Source organism: Triturus cristatus, chromosome 9 (genome assembly GCF_964204655.1).
Source record: "Triturus cristatus chromosome 9, aTriCri1.1, whole genome shotgun sequence".
In the NCBI taxonomy this organism is placed as follows: Eukaryota; Metazoa; Chordata; class Amphibia; order Caudata; family Salamandridae; genus Triturus; species Triturus cristatus.
In genome coordinates this window covers 495,852,751-495,867,108 of record NC_140592.1, presented here as the reverse complement: position 1 = coordinate 495,867,108, position 14,358 = coordinate 495,852,751, and the positions used below count along the sequence as shown (strand labels likewise).

General features: G+C 45.6%; 1 protein-coding gene across 2 annotated transcripts in view; it reads left to right on the top strand.

Moving 5' to 3' along the window:
* Window positions 1–14,358, top strand: part of NRXN2 (neurexin 2) — a 2,164,206-nt gene that overhangs the window by 200,892 nt on the left and 1,948,956 nt on the right. Inside the window, exon 1 of one of the 2 annotated variants that reach the window (XM_085625469.1) lies at window positions 3,496–3,708. The exons of the other annotated variant lie outside the window; for it this stretch is intronic. The gene's annotated coding sequence lies outside the window, so the exon portion shown is untranslated. Of the gene's footprint in view, window positions 1–3,495; window positions 3,709–14,358 lie in introns of those variants that run through there. 2 annotated transcript variants of the gene reach the window in all.

Here is a 14,358-nt window from a genome sequence, read left to right as displayed (position 1 = left end):
TTCCATCCTCACAGCTGGGCTACAATCCTAGCCTGGCCTCTGTGTAGGGAGTCCTAGCCTCCTCTTGGCCGTTCATTGAGTGCTGTCGTTTTTAAGATTGGTCTGTGATATTTGCCAGTCAGCCTGAGGTCACTTCCCTTCGATAACACGGAGCGTAAATGCCCTCGGCTTCGGCTTTACCTGGAAACCCATGGGAGAGCAGCTTACTTGACTGACAGTGGAGGCAGCTGCATTTATAGTTGCTAATACTCTGTTGTGATAGAGTCAGTATAATTGCCCCTCAGGGCTTGGATTAGCCTTTCTCTCTTTTCAAGGGATAAACCCTTGCATCCATGTGCGCATGTGTGTATTCATTGATCTTCTGTATTGTTCTGTAGTTGCATTTATATAGCACTGCATACCTATAACGCGACACCGAGCATGTAGTGCCCTACTTCGTGGTAAGGGAAAGTGTGTGCAGGGGCACGTATGCTTGGGGAATTATGCTGGTGAGGAAGGAGCACATATAGAAAGACACACGCTTGTCCGCCTTGCCCGGCTCTGCTACTGCTGGAATATGAGTAGGGGTGGGCGGAATTTGCGTAATCGCGTTACGCAAATCTCCGCGAAACGGTAAAAAATCTCCGCGACCATGTACAAATTCCGCGAACACGCGGAATTGCTTGTTCGCGATGCTTTTTTCCTGTTCACAGTTGCTGTTTGCGTGCTCGGGGAGAAATATCTCGCGAACACGCATTTTGAGAACGCGAACAGGAAAAAATTTCGCGAAGTCTCGGAAACCAGAATTTTGGGCAATTTCGCGTTCTCCGCAGAGCGCGAAATTACCGATATTCTGCAAATTCCGCGAGCGGAACGGAATTTACCGCCCAGGACTAGATATGAGAGGTAAAGCTTGTGTACTAGTGCTAGCTTCCCATTTCAGTTAGACTCAAACAGCACATGCTTCAACTCTTCTTTTACAGACAAGCATTTCAGCCCTGTATAAAGGGGAAACAGGGAAAGAGGGAGCAACAATATGCTGGAATCATCAACACACATCAACACAGGAATACCGTCTCCAAGAACATCAAAAACAGTGCAAATTAGGGATGTCCCAATGAATTACTATTAATCTGCATTACTCCAAGTCCAAGCTGCCTTATCGCAGGAAGAGAGGCAATTCACTTGCCTCGTCCTCATTTTTTTTAATCTTACCCCTATTGCTAGATAGAACTGCCTGCAAGGCATGAAGGACATCCAATAGATACCAATCAGGAAACACTGGTAGCCAGAAGCCGGGAGAGGGAGGAATGGAGCACTGTGATGAGAAAGCCTCGACTTGGAGTAATAAAGATTCAGTAATCGGGAAATTACCACCTCGTCTGTCATCCTTGTCACTATCTTAACATGTAAGCACATACCATATAGTCACACCAGACATTTCAGAGAAACATTGAAGAAAACATATTGAGTGTGTGTGGAACCCACAGCACAAAGATCCCACAGGGAGAATTAACCAAACAAATCCAAACTAGACAACAGAAGGATTGGCAGTAAACTAGGAAGCTGCAGCCAAACAAACCACCCAAAAGTGAACAAGGAAGAAACAACGCACAAACCCCAAGGGTCCTATCAGTGAAGAATCAATGCAATACAAACGTACTGTGGGAGCAAAACAGAAGGGAAGGCAAACTCCAGCACATTATTAAGCCATTTGACAAAACTGACCAGCGAGTAGTGATACCTGAACAACAGGGAGATGCGAGGAGAACTAAGGAACAGGAAGTCCTAGAATGCAACTAAAAAGTGACAAAAGAGCTTGGGAAGAAACAATGGCCAAGGAAGCTGCACACTGATGCTCAAAATAAAAGGTAACCAAGCCACCAGGATTGGGACACACTCCCAGAATAAGACCCTGACCATATTGCGGTAATCAGAAGGCCCACTAGGGCAAGAACCTGAAGCTGTATGGTAATGGTAAAGATAGAAACCGCAACCACCCGCAGAAACACACATGTAGAAGAATGAAGGATAGAGAAACGTCTGGCTTAAAAGTCTGGTGCCAGAAACAGCACCCCTGGTGACAGCATCCTGATCCAAAAAAGATGTCCTGGTGATGAAACGCTATACCATCCCTTGAGATCAACATCTCACTAGGGTCAGAGAGAACATCCAAACTGGTGCATCCATGGAACGAAGGGACAACAGCTTGAGTTATGCACCAGGTAATCAAAAGCCAAACCATGACCTGAGAGAGGTCAAAGGGGAGAGTTGGATCATTGAAAAAAGTAGTTGGGGTCAGAAATAGTGGTCAGCCAACGTAATTTCCCTCTCTTGCTCTGGGTTAAAGTCTAACAATGAAAAATAAGACCCATCCCCAAAAACGAGTACTGGTACTCACCACCAACAACCACCAGCACAAATGAAGCACATTTGTTTTTAATTTCCTGGCTGAGTGGAACTGTACTGCTGCTTTGACGGTGCACCCCCTCCAATTGCCCATGAAAGAGCCCTAGGTCTCCAGGAAGCTGGCCCTCGTTGTACTCGACTTTCGCCTGGATGAATAAGCATGGCGTGGGGAACACCCGGAAGTGGATCTGGCTATAGCGGAAGGTAAAGGTTTCTATGACAGATACCCTACCTCGACTCAATCCGTTGTGCTGGAACAATTTTCGGATTGGGGTGTGCTAAGTGTAGCAAGTAACCCATTTCTGTTCAGCTGAAGAATGGTAGGTGAGTAGTGTGTGTCCAGTGATTAATTTGTCAGGCCTATAGTCACAAAAAAAAAAATATAAAATTGTATGTTTTGGTGCTGCCTTTTACAGGAAGCACATTTTCCATTGAAATGGCCACTACATTTCCAGCTGTCATGCAGACTTACTGCTAAACCTATCAATCTCACAAACAATAACATGCTGCACTCGAGTGTCAGTGCACATGTATCATTTGTGCATGAATCAAGTAAAGTTCCTTGGTTTGTTTCGATCTTATAAAATCTTTGTTCCCTTCACACTTTGGAATTACAAAAAAACACTATGGCCACATTGGAAGGCTTCTTGGTGCTAATTCATTTTGCAGTAGTATGTAAATTTCACTTGCAAGTATTTAAATTGTGTTGTGTGCCTGAAAAGATTTGACATCCTGCAGTCTTTCCTTTCATGGGGTTTGGCCTCCAGGAAGATTGTCACTTGGTTCACATGATAAAAGCCCCCGATTTGCAACCATGGAAAGTAAAAGTAGACTAATCGTGATCTGTGTCATTGAACTCAAAGGAGATACAACACAATAAAAAGTAACCTTAAAGTCCTCCTTTTATCACACTCCTTTTGAACTTCTGCAGGGTTATTGGGGGTGCGGCGGGAGGGGGGGGGGGCTGCACTCCCGGCACCCCACTTTCAGCGCCTCTAAATTTAACCCAGTACTTTATTGACAAGGTTCCCTCTGCCTGCGAGGCTGCTCAGATTCCACTCGCCCCTCCCTTCTCCCCAAACACGTGGAGGTTGCGCCTAACCCCACCTGGTAGGTGAGAGCTGGAAAGGAAGAGCTAGGCCCGGAGCGCACGTGGAGAGCCGCGTTAATGTGGCGCGAGTCGCAGCTGCTGAAACGTCTTCCCTGTTCCAAGCTCCCTGGAACCCAGGTGGCGGCAATGCTGCATGAAGCTCGGCTGCACTAACACGACACGCATGTGGAACTAATGGTTTCTTTCAGCATCTGCGCTTGAGGTAAAAAGTGAGTGCATTTTGTTATTCTTTTGCAGACGCATTCAGGCGTTCGTAAGTGAAAGCGCATCTCAGACTCTTCCAGGTTTCTGCGTGCTTTCTGGCCTGTGTGGAACTGCCTAATGAGCTAACTGCTCCCGCTCTGGATTCGTGGCTGTGTAATCAGACAGTGTTTGGTTTCACAAAGTAAGGTTGAGTATGGCAGAAGTGCAAGCTTCACTCGCACAAGCTGAAGAAGTACAGGGCAGGCGGCATATCGCTACCGTCACACATGCAGAGCGTGGGGGAACGCAGGCAGGGCTTTGAGTAGGCCGTGGACTCAGTGGCGTATCAATAGCCCCGCAGCTCCGGGTGAGGCGAGGTCCTGGGAGCTCCCTCCAGCTCAGTGCACGGGCACTGGGCCTCGACTAAGAGCTCCTTACTGGGTCCGGAGCGTGGGTGGCCCCCTCCATGTACTTTGCAGGGCCCCCCTTAAGTTTCCTTACGCCACTGCGGGTCCTGACGGCTCTCACACTCCGCAGTATTCAAAAACAGACTTTGAAACGGTTCCCTAAGGCCCCGTATTTATGTCCTTAACTTTACAGGCCAAATATTGTTTCTCACTCACTGTAAACACCCTCAATGTCAGCCGGGGTAGGTAGTAGGAGTAACTGCAGGGCGGTGACGTGGGAAGGGGGAGGGGCAGGGTGGGGGGTAGTAAACTACGGATTACGGAGGTTTACAGGTAAGTTAACATATAAATTAATAAAACGAATTTCGTTGCGTTCACTGTATCGATCGATGCAGTGCACATAACGAAATTCGTTTTATTAATTTATATGTTAATTTACCTGTAAACCTCCGTAATCCGTAGTTTACTACCCCCCACCCTGCCCCTCCCCACGTCACCGCCCTGCAGTTACTCCTACTACAGACCGCGGCTGCTCAATGTAATACGTCAGAGAAGCTGTTCCTATTCATGTTTCACTAAATCTTGAATTCCTTAAGATTATTTGCTTTTTCCACATGCGTTTCTCTAGGTTTTTTCTTCCAAACACCATCGGATTGTTTTGTAGTGCTTGCTGTGAAATGAGATGCCACTGGATTCATAAATAGAGTCAGACTTTAAAAAGGTGTTCTTAGATGGGCACAATTGAAAGCTCCAAAACTGAGGCTGAAGGCAGTGCGAGTTTCTTCATAGTGAATCTTAGGGGCATATCAACAACAACCGGCGATAATTGTCTCTAAGCGCACTTAGCGCTAGGATAATTATCGCCGGCTAGCGTGAATTTTTATCGCTGAGATAGCGTGCTATTAGCAACGCTTATCTCAATAGCGATAAAAATCCTCACGCTAACAGGCTAACTGAGATTATCGCTGGAAACCCAGCGATAATCTCACGTTACCTTGTTGATAGGGACAGGCAAACATAGCCATGATATCCTCCTTCCATAGGATATCATGGCTAAGTCAGAAAAATACCAGACGTAAAAAAGCAGCGTTAACCGCGGTTAGCGCTGCTTTTTTTGTCTCTAACAGGGTTAGCGACATTCTTGATAATAGGAGAAATGTCGCTTAGCGACATTTCTCCTATTATTTTACTCTGGAACGCCCCCTTTGCATCTCATTAGAGATGCAAGGGGAAGCGTAGAGTAAAAGGGTGCTAACATGCAAATTTGCATGTTAGCACCCTGTTGTTGATAGGGCGCTAGTTTTATCTCTCCTTTTTTGGCTTTTAAAGCCAAAAAAGCAGAGATAAAGCCCTTGTTGATATGCCCCTAAGTGCTTCTCAAAGGTGGACATGATACAAGAACACCCACTCTTTGGTCTCTCCTCAGAGTGCACAGGGCAGTGGTCACCTATCTGTCAATTGTAATTGTGGGAACTGTGTGAAGTAGCTCCACAGCTGTCGAAATATGGACGGCAGCAAAGGAAAAGATAATGTTGTGCTTACAGGTGAGTGGGTGGTTTGTGTGGGTGGATGGTGAAGTGGAGGAGATGAAAAGAATTATGTGCAGAAGGAGAGGGAGAGAAAAGAGATAATGTGAGATATGTAGATGGAGGTTTTTCAGAAATATGTGGGGTGAAAAAGGACATAAGAGTCTAACATAGTGATATCCTGCAGAACAAACAGTGGCGTAACGAAAGTTGAGGGGGCCCCCCCTGCCACGTACACGGAGGGACCCCGCTCTGGATTTAATCCCGACCTCTCCGGCGTGAGTACAGTGCTGAGGGGGGTCCCTGGAGCTCAGCCCCCCCGCACTGCGGGGGCCTGTTACGCCCCTGAGAACAAAGTAATATGACCCGTATAATATTTAATTCACAGACTAGTATTTTCAAGATGTAAGCATTTTCAATTCTGATCAGTCACAAATCATTGTTGGTTCTCATTTATCTGTTACTGCATATGTGCATTGTTGTGTGGTATGTCTGGAGGCACCAAAATGCTGTTCGGGTTGCACACTGTGTGAACCACAGAATTTGAGTTTGCATATGTTAAGCCACACCCTTAATTACATAGGTCACTTCTTGGAAAAGAGTTCTAGTTATGTTTCTTTGGCTGTTCCCCTTTTGGAGACCCAGTCTTCTCTTATTGAATGCCCTCAAACACGCTGGGGGTCACGTAACTAGTTAGCAAGAAGGAGTCTCGTTCGTTATCGGAATTAACTAGACAAATCGCTCCACCAACTAACAACGGCCATGCACCACCACCCACAGAATCGAGAAAGAGCTATCAATCTGTCAATCCTTTCCGTGTCCGGGTCGGGTGAGGTTTCCCGTGTTGGAACTTGTTCCTTACCCTCCACCCCACTAGACGAACTGCACATGCAATGCAGGTGTCACCCATGAATGCAGAAGAGGTCAAGCTTGTTATCAGCTGCACAAGATTTCCTCACAAACACAGAGGAGGAACTGCACAAGTGGTAGGAGTAAAAGTCTTCTGCACACTTACACACACAGAACAGGTACACCAAAGTTGTGTCGAAAAACACAACCAAGTTCAACTGCACTCCACACAATAGACAGCACTGGTGAGAGTCAGTGCAGGGTTGCTTCACCAGTCGAGCAAGCACATGGTAAACATATGGTGGTGTCAGGACTCAGTCCTGGACACTGGCATGTGTCAGGGACTCTGGCAGTGACTGGTGCCAGGGAAGACAAAGTAGGCAGAATACTGGGTACAGAGCTGCAAAAGATCACACAGCGCGTCAAAGGAGAAACGGAATCCTAAGAGGAAGCTCTGTACAAGAGAATAAGAGAGTTAAGGCTCAGAAAGGACAGGCCCTCAAAAGGCAATTTAAAAGCTCACAGTAATCACATACATCAGGTGTAAGAAGGATAGCAGCAGCCAGCCACAGGTGTGTTAATTTCCTCCACCCATCCTTGGCCTGCAGGGGTGGCGATGAATCAGTGAGCGGGGAATTCTAGGTAATGGAGTTTCAAGCATGAGCAGGCTGGCTTCCACAAAACCCGGCATGGGTTGGGAATGGATGTCAATTCCCAAATAGTGTCCAAATGGCTGGAAGTCAGTATATGCATGAACGGGAGGGTCCAGAAGCTATTATGACACTGGAGTGTCCCACAGTTCAGCCCCCTGGTGGCGGACACAAGAACGCAGGGAGCAAGTCATGACAGGTGGACAGCATTCAGCCCAGAGAAAAAGAGCAGGCATTGCAAACTTGTTACTTTCCCCACACAAAGAACATGCACAACACAAGTCCCAACAGTACAGATGCCCCTCAGAGTTACAACAGCTACTGTGTGGATAGCAGCATCATAAGCTTTCGTCACACATGCATTGAGGTAGAGCCTTTGCAATGTCAGTGCAATCTTCCCTCACTCAGACAGTAGGTCTAGCAGACGTATCCCTAGGACAAGCTTAATACACACACACACACCCTCCCTCCCCCACTTAGTGTCCCTACGCAGGCTAAAACAATTATGCCTTCAAGACCTAATAACGTCCTCTTGTATGAACAAATTCAGTTTTGAAAAAATGAGGACACACTATGAAACACGTAGGAAGAATACTATTTGAAATGTATTCAAGAAGACATTAAAATCTATCTAAAATGATGGTACATATGTTATGAAGTTGACTGAGCAGTGCTCACATGAATTACATGTGCACACAGTGGTAACGTTCGTGACAAGAAATGAAGAAAGGTTTACGATGGCTCACGTTTGTTTTAAGGGAAAATAGACAAGTAGTGCCCCATGGCTGCTGTGCACAGACACAGCAGTGATGCTGATTTGCTGTGTAGTGACTTATACTGAGATTGCCAGCCTGACTCCCCTCAAACGCTGCCTCCAACAACTACTTGAGACTTTTCCTCAGCCATAGGCATTCTGTTAAGTATCGAGCAATGCTACCTTTTGCAAGTCGGTGACCTCATCCTGATGATAACCCTTCCTTAAGCCTGTGCTGGGGTTGAAATGCCGACAGTTACCAAGCTTTGGTCTGTGTGATTGCACTTTTAGAGGACCTTTCAGAAGACAATCCGTGACAGTCATCTTCTTGCTTACAAGAATTAACATCAATTGAAAACCGTATTTCTTTTCTTACGTTGTTTTCGTTATCGCTGATATTGCCCATTTAATTAATGTGAGCACTGCACCATCTCCATAATCACGTGTCATACAATTTTACATATTTTTCAGTCTTTTTCAATATATATAAAATATTACTTTTTCATATGATTACCATTGTATATTCATATTTAAATAAGTCTCATTAGTGAGACTGCTTATAAATGAACCCAAAGGAACCACTGTTCTTCTTTTTGTACCCAGTTTCCTATGGTTATTGGGTTGCCCCTTCCTCTCTACTACAGCTTGGGCAGCAGTAGTCCAGGGGCCAGATGTGCAAAGCTTTTTTTAAGTCACAAATGGTCCAATTATCAGAATCGGCCTGTTTACTCCTGCAGAAAACCTTTTTAATGTACAATGCCCTATTTTGCGATTTAGTCACCTATTACCAAATCGTAAAATGAGTTTGTGATTTGCTCCTCAGGAAGGGGCGTGTTAAGGACAGCCCTTCCTAATACCGAATCGCAATGGTATGTGTGAATGCGGTTGCAAAACGTTTGCATTTTATTGCCTACTTCAAGTAGGTGGTAACTCATTCGCGTACGGGAAGGCATCCCCAAGGGATCCCTTACCCTTTGTGAATGTTTGTAAAAACCTTTTTTAAGAGCAGGTATTGATCCCACATAGTTTTCTTTTTCTTTTTGAAACACATCCCGTTTTCCTTTAAGGAAAACGGGCTGGAGTAAAAAAAAAAAAAAAAAAACATGGCTTTCTTTAAAAAAAAAAAAAGCAAGCAGGCACAGACAGGGTGGTCTGTTGAACCCAGTAGGCCACCATCCATGTATTTTTTGTGATTCCCAGTGGGTCCCGAACTGAGACCTACCTCATGAATATTAATGAGGTAGGCCTATTTGCAACCCTCTGGGAATCGCTAAATGTCTGAAGCATACATTTGTATATAGGTATTTGCGCTTACAAAATAGCAAATTGCAAAAATATGCTATTAGTTAATTGCAACCCCATTGCTATGTACATCTGGCCAAATGTTCCTTTAAAAAATAGAACAGAAACCAGAAGCGCAACAGTTGTGCAAACTTCAGTTATACAGAAAATATGTACTTCAAAGGCAGCAGCAATATAACTTTTCTTTACACAGAAAACATTTACACCGCAGGAAGGCTAAGACTTCCACACATAAAAAGAACAGCCTCAGAATAAGCCCAGCAAGCTTCGATCATACACCGCAGGCAGCAACATTGCTTGAAGAATCTACCAATCTGATATATGCTTAAATTGCCTCTGGACAGAGAGCATGTAATGTGCAGATTTTATAACGCGGCATCAGAAATACTTTCCAAAGAGAGATTTTAGGACTCTAGACAGAAACCGTAGCTGCGTGGTGGTAGTAGATTTGTTATTTAAAAGGAATGTATGATGTTACAGCGCATACATTTACAATGCATGCCTTTACAATGCAGTTTTTACATCCCAACATCCTTTACAACGCATTCTTTTACATTGCATGCCATTACATCACATCTTCAGAAACTACCTTTACAACGCATTCCATTACATCGCATTATACCTTTACAACGCATACCATTACAATGCATACCATTACGTCGCATTTAAGGTAAGTGTTGAATAGTATAGGGGTAATAATTACTATTCTAACTCCAGTGAGTGCAATAGTAGGGTAAGTGTTGGATAGTGTAGGGGTAAACATTACTATTCTAACTCCAGTGAGTGCAACAGTAGGGTAAGTGATGGATAGTGTAGGGGTAGAAATTACTATTCTAACTCCAGTGAGTGCAACAGTAGGGTAAGTGATGGATAGTGTAGGGGTAAAAATTACTATTCTAACTCCAGTGAGTGCAACAGTAGGGTAAGTGATGGATAGTGTAGGGGTAGAAATTACTATTCTAACTCCAGTGAGTGCAACAGTAGGGTAAGTGATGGATAGTGTAGGGGTAAAAATTACTATTCTAACTCCAGTGAGTGCAACAGTAGGGTAAGTGATGGATAGTGTAGGGGTAGAAATTACTATTCTAACTCCAGTGAGTGCAACAGTAGGGTAAGTGATGGATAGTGTAGGGGTAAAAATTACTATTCTTACTCCAGTGAGTGCAACAGTAGGGTAAGTGTTGGATAGTATAAGGGTACTACACTTTGTAATGGAATGCATTGTAATGACTTGCGATGTATTGCCTGCGTTGTAGTGACATGCGTTGTAGTGACATGCAATGTAATGGCTGCATTGTTATGTTAGATTAATTTCTATAGCGCTCGACTCACCCTGGTTCATCTCGGCGCTGCCTAGAAATAGTAACCTGAGGATTGGAGGGACCAGAGTGAATCAAAGGAAAACAATTAGAACAGAAATGCTTTCAACTGTTTCGTAAAGATACAATAGCTGGAAATTGTGCGCAGGGCTATGGGGAGCTTATTCCAGTATCTTGGAGCAAGATATGAGAATGCTCTGCCCCCTGTGCGAATCAGGCGAATTCGGGGAACCTGAAGAAGGCCTAGTGTGCTGGATCTGAGGTTTCTGCAGGGTGAGTATTTTATATGTTTCTTTGCAAGTAGAGAGGCTCTCTGCCTTTCAGAGCGTTGTAGGTTAAACAGCAGATTTAAAAAAAATCTCTTTTTTTTACTGGTAACCAGTGCAATTCCCTGAGCAAAGGATTCGAGGGGGAGCCTGCAGGACGATTCAGAATCATTCTAGCTGCAGTCTTCTGTATTACTTGTAATTTAGCAAGGAAGGTCTCACCCACTTCGGCAAGCAGAGCATTTCCATACTCCAAACAACTTATTACCATTGCCTGAACTAAAGTTCTACGATGGGAGGTAGGCATATAGGGAAGAATTCTTCGAAGCAAACGTAGACTGTAGTTACAGGAACTGGTAGTGGCAGCAATGTGGTCTTTCATGGTCATCGTCTGGTCCAACTTTAGACCTAGATTTTTTTACAGATTGTTTGGGAACAGGAGCTGTACTGATAGTGTAGGGGATGTAAAGGATGTTGCGATGTAATGACTGCTATGTAAAGGTAGTGCGATGTAATGACTGCGTTGTAAAGGTAGTGCGATGTAATGATTGCGTTGTAAAGGTTGTTTCCCATTTAAAAGGGAAGCCTAAGAGGTGGTCCAGTGTGGATTACAGAAATCACGTAGCGAGTGTTAATGTTGCAGACTTTCAGGTAGAACGTTCAATATCTCTTTGAATTCTGGTTCTAAAGTCCTGGGCACATAACGGTAAAAACAAAGCTGCAAGGTCCAGAATATAAAGTTAAGTAAATCAATCAATCAGAGATTTGTGATGCACACTACTCACCTGTGAGGCTTTCAAGGCCCGGGGAGGGGGGGGGGGGTGGGGAGTGTTTATTGGGCATGTAACATGGGGGGGATCACTTGCCCCACCATTTTCATTACTATAAAGGGAATTAAACATCACTGTTTCATCATTTTCATTATTATAGTCAGGAAATATCATCAATTATTTCCTTAATATAAAATGCCCATAAATACTGAGAACTCCCAGCCACCCAAGCTTATTTTTTTTTATTTTTTTCATACTAAATAAAAAAATTCTGCTTTCAGGGTTTAGGAGCATCTCTTTGAAAAAACAGTGCCTACAGTCCAAAACAACTGTCACAGTTTATGTTCCCTAAGAGAGCACCCACCATTGTAAAGGGTTTCATCTGATAGAGCCCTCTAGATGCAGATTCCTTACCTTAGAATATCCCCAGGCGTCAGACTGGATCTGGAAGATTTTTGAGTAGTACCCCTGCAAGCCAGTAGATGGCGTAATTTGGCTCTGCGTCGTTGGCGTCGTCCACGTTGGAAATGACATGCACAATACCTGTATAGGAGCCACCTCGGCCCACTGACGTCCGTTCATTCCATTCCACTCCAAATAGCAGAGATCTGGTCTGAGCTACCTCTCAGTCATTTTTTGACTGGTCTTTTTCAACTTTTTGTGAACTCTTTTTGAGATTTTTTATCTTCTGGTTGGAAGATGTCACCAAAGAAACCATCTGTTTTCAAACCATGTGGCGCCTGTCATAGGCAATGTTGAACACAGACCCTCACTTGGTATGTTTTTGGTGCCTGGAGTCAGGACACGACTCCAAGGAGTGCAAGGATTGGCACGCCATGCACCCCAAGGTGCTGAGGCAGTGATCCATCCAGCTCCTTGGCGCACATTGTCAGTTGACTTTGCAATGCTTGAAATCCCGTGTGCGTGGGAGATCCCAGAACCGTTCGTGGAGCGTCTCCCGATGTTCATCGTCACATTCAAAGTCATTGGCTAAGTCGGGTAAGTCCCACAAACACAAGAAATCGAAGAAATCCAAATGCTGTTTGACTTCACAGTGTCCATCGAAGTCATCCGAAGAGGCAATGGAGTGTCAGCCCGATTGTGTGTCACCTCCATGCTTCCCTGATTTTCCTGGATTGACACACGACCAACAAATTGTTTTTTTACAAGGCCATGCACCTCAGCTCTGGGTGGTCCGGCACCTCTGAAGCACTTGTGGGCCCCACAGGCACAGGAGGGGCCCCCAATGGGCCACTCCAGCTGGTTCACCCTTAGCATCAGTTGAGCCCCAGGGATCCTTCTCTGGATCCAAAGCGGAGCTGCCGGCAAGACAGAGACCTGGCTCAATGCCTGTTCCAGTGCTGACACCGCTGGTGTCACCGTCACCCCTAGGCAGCCCTGTCCCCATCATCATTCCCGACTCTGACATAGAGCCAGATGGATGTCGTCCAACACTGCATCTGGCGCTGACCGAGGACATACTTCAAGGAGTGGAGACTGTGCTTTATTTGATGGATAGGCCTGATAGGGGTGGGGTTTGGGAGGGGTATATGGACTCTTGTGGCGATGGAAGAAGACGAAGAACACAACAACTGGTATGAGGAACTGTGTGAAGCCAGAGGGTTGGACACCTCACCTGACACTGGCCTCGTTTCCCCTCCTACTTTGGCTATGGAGGAGGGAGCCTTGTTTGCCATGGTGGTGGTCAGGGCGGCTGAAGTCCTGGACCCTTAGTGTCAGTCAGGACTAATGTCTTGACAGAGGTGCTTCAGCAAGGAGTTCCCCTCTTAAAACGCTTACTCCCATTAAGTGAAGCCCTTATGCACGTCCTACTTGGGGCCTTGTCCAAACCCTGCACAGGGCCTCCTTTGAATAGGGCATTCTCTCCAACGTTTTGTCTGCCCTAGACCATGAGACTGGATGGTAGCATTGAACTTGCAGGACGCATATTTTCACATCTCTGCCCTTCTAGCTGACCAACGCTATCTGTGGTTCACGGTAGGCCAAGAGTGTTGTCATTTTTCTGTGCTACCTCGCAGTCTTACCAGCATCCTCACGTGTTCACCAAGGTAATGGGAGTGGTCACAACTCATCTGCGGAGGTCAAGGATTTCAGTCTTCCCCTACCTTGATGACTGGCTGTTGAATGCGGGCTCGCCCCAGGCAGTTGTCACCCACCTTCAGACTAAGGCGATCCTCCTGCACTTGCTGGGGTTTATTATCAACATGCCGAAGTCGCACCTGACACTCTCTGACGCTCCCTTCATCGGAACTGTTCTGGACACTGTGTAGTTTCGGGCCTATCCTCCAGAGTAGTGAGTCCAAGATATTCAAGCTATGGTTCAGATGTTTCAACCACTTTCCTGGAATTTGGTGGGACTGAGCCTGAGGCTGATACATGCCCGCAGGCATATACAGGCTTTGCAGTGAGACCTGAAGGCCCAGTGAGAGCAGCATCAGGGAAATCTCTCTAACATGTTTCAGATCTCAGAGGGAACTGCCAACACCTTCAGTGGAGGCTAACGAACCATGATTAGGTCAGTGGCAGAGCCCTCTCCCTTCCTCAAACAGATCAAACGGTAGTGACAGATGCGTCACTCTGGAGCAGGGATGGCCATCTGGGAGAGGTGGAGATCACAGGACTCTGGTCTCCAGCGAAGTCCATGCTCCATAACAACCTGTTGGAGCTTCGGGCGATTCGCTTGCCATTAAACGCCTTCCTTCCTTCGATCAAGGGATAGTGCAGGTGTTCACAGACTTCACCACTGCCATGTGGTACTGCAAAAAATTGGGTACTGGTGGAACTGGTGGCCCTGTGCCAAGAGGGCTTGCAC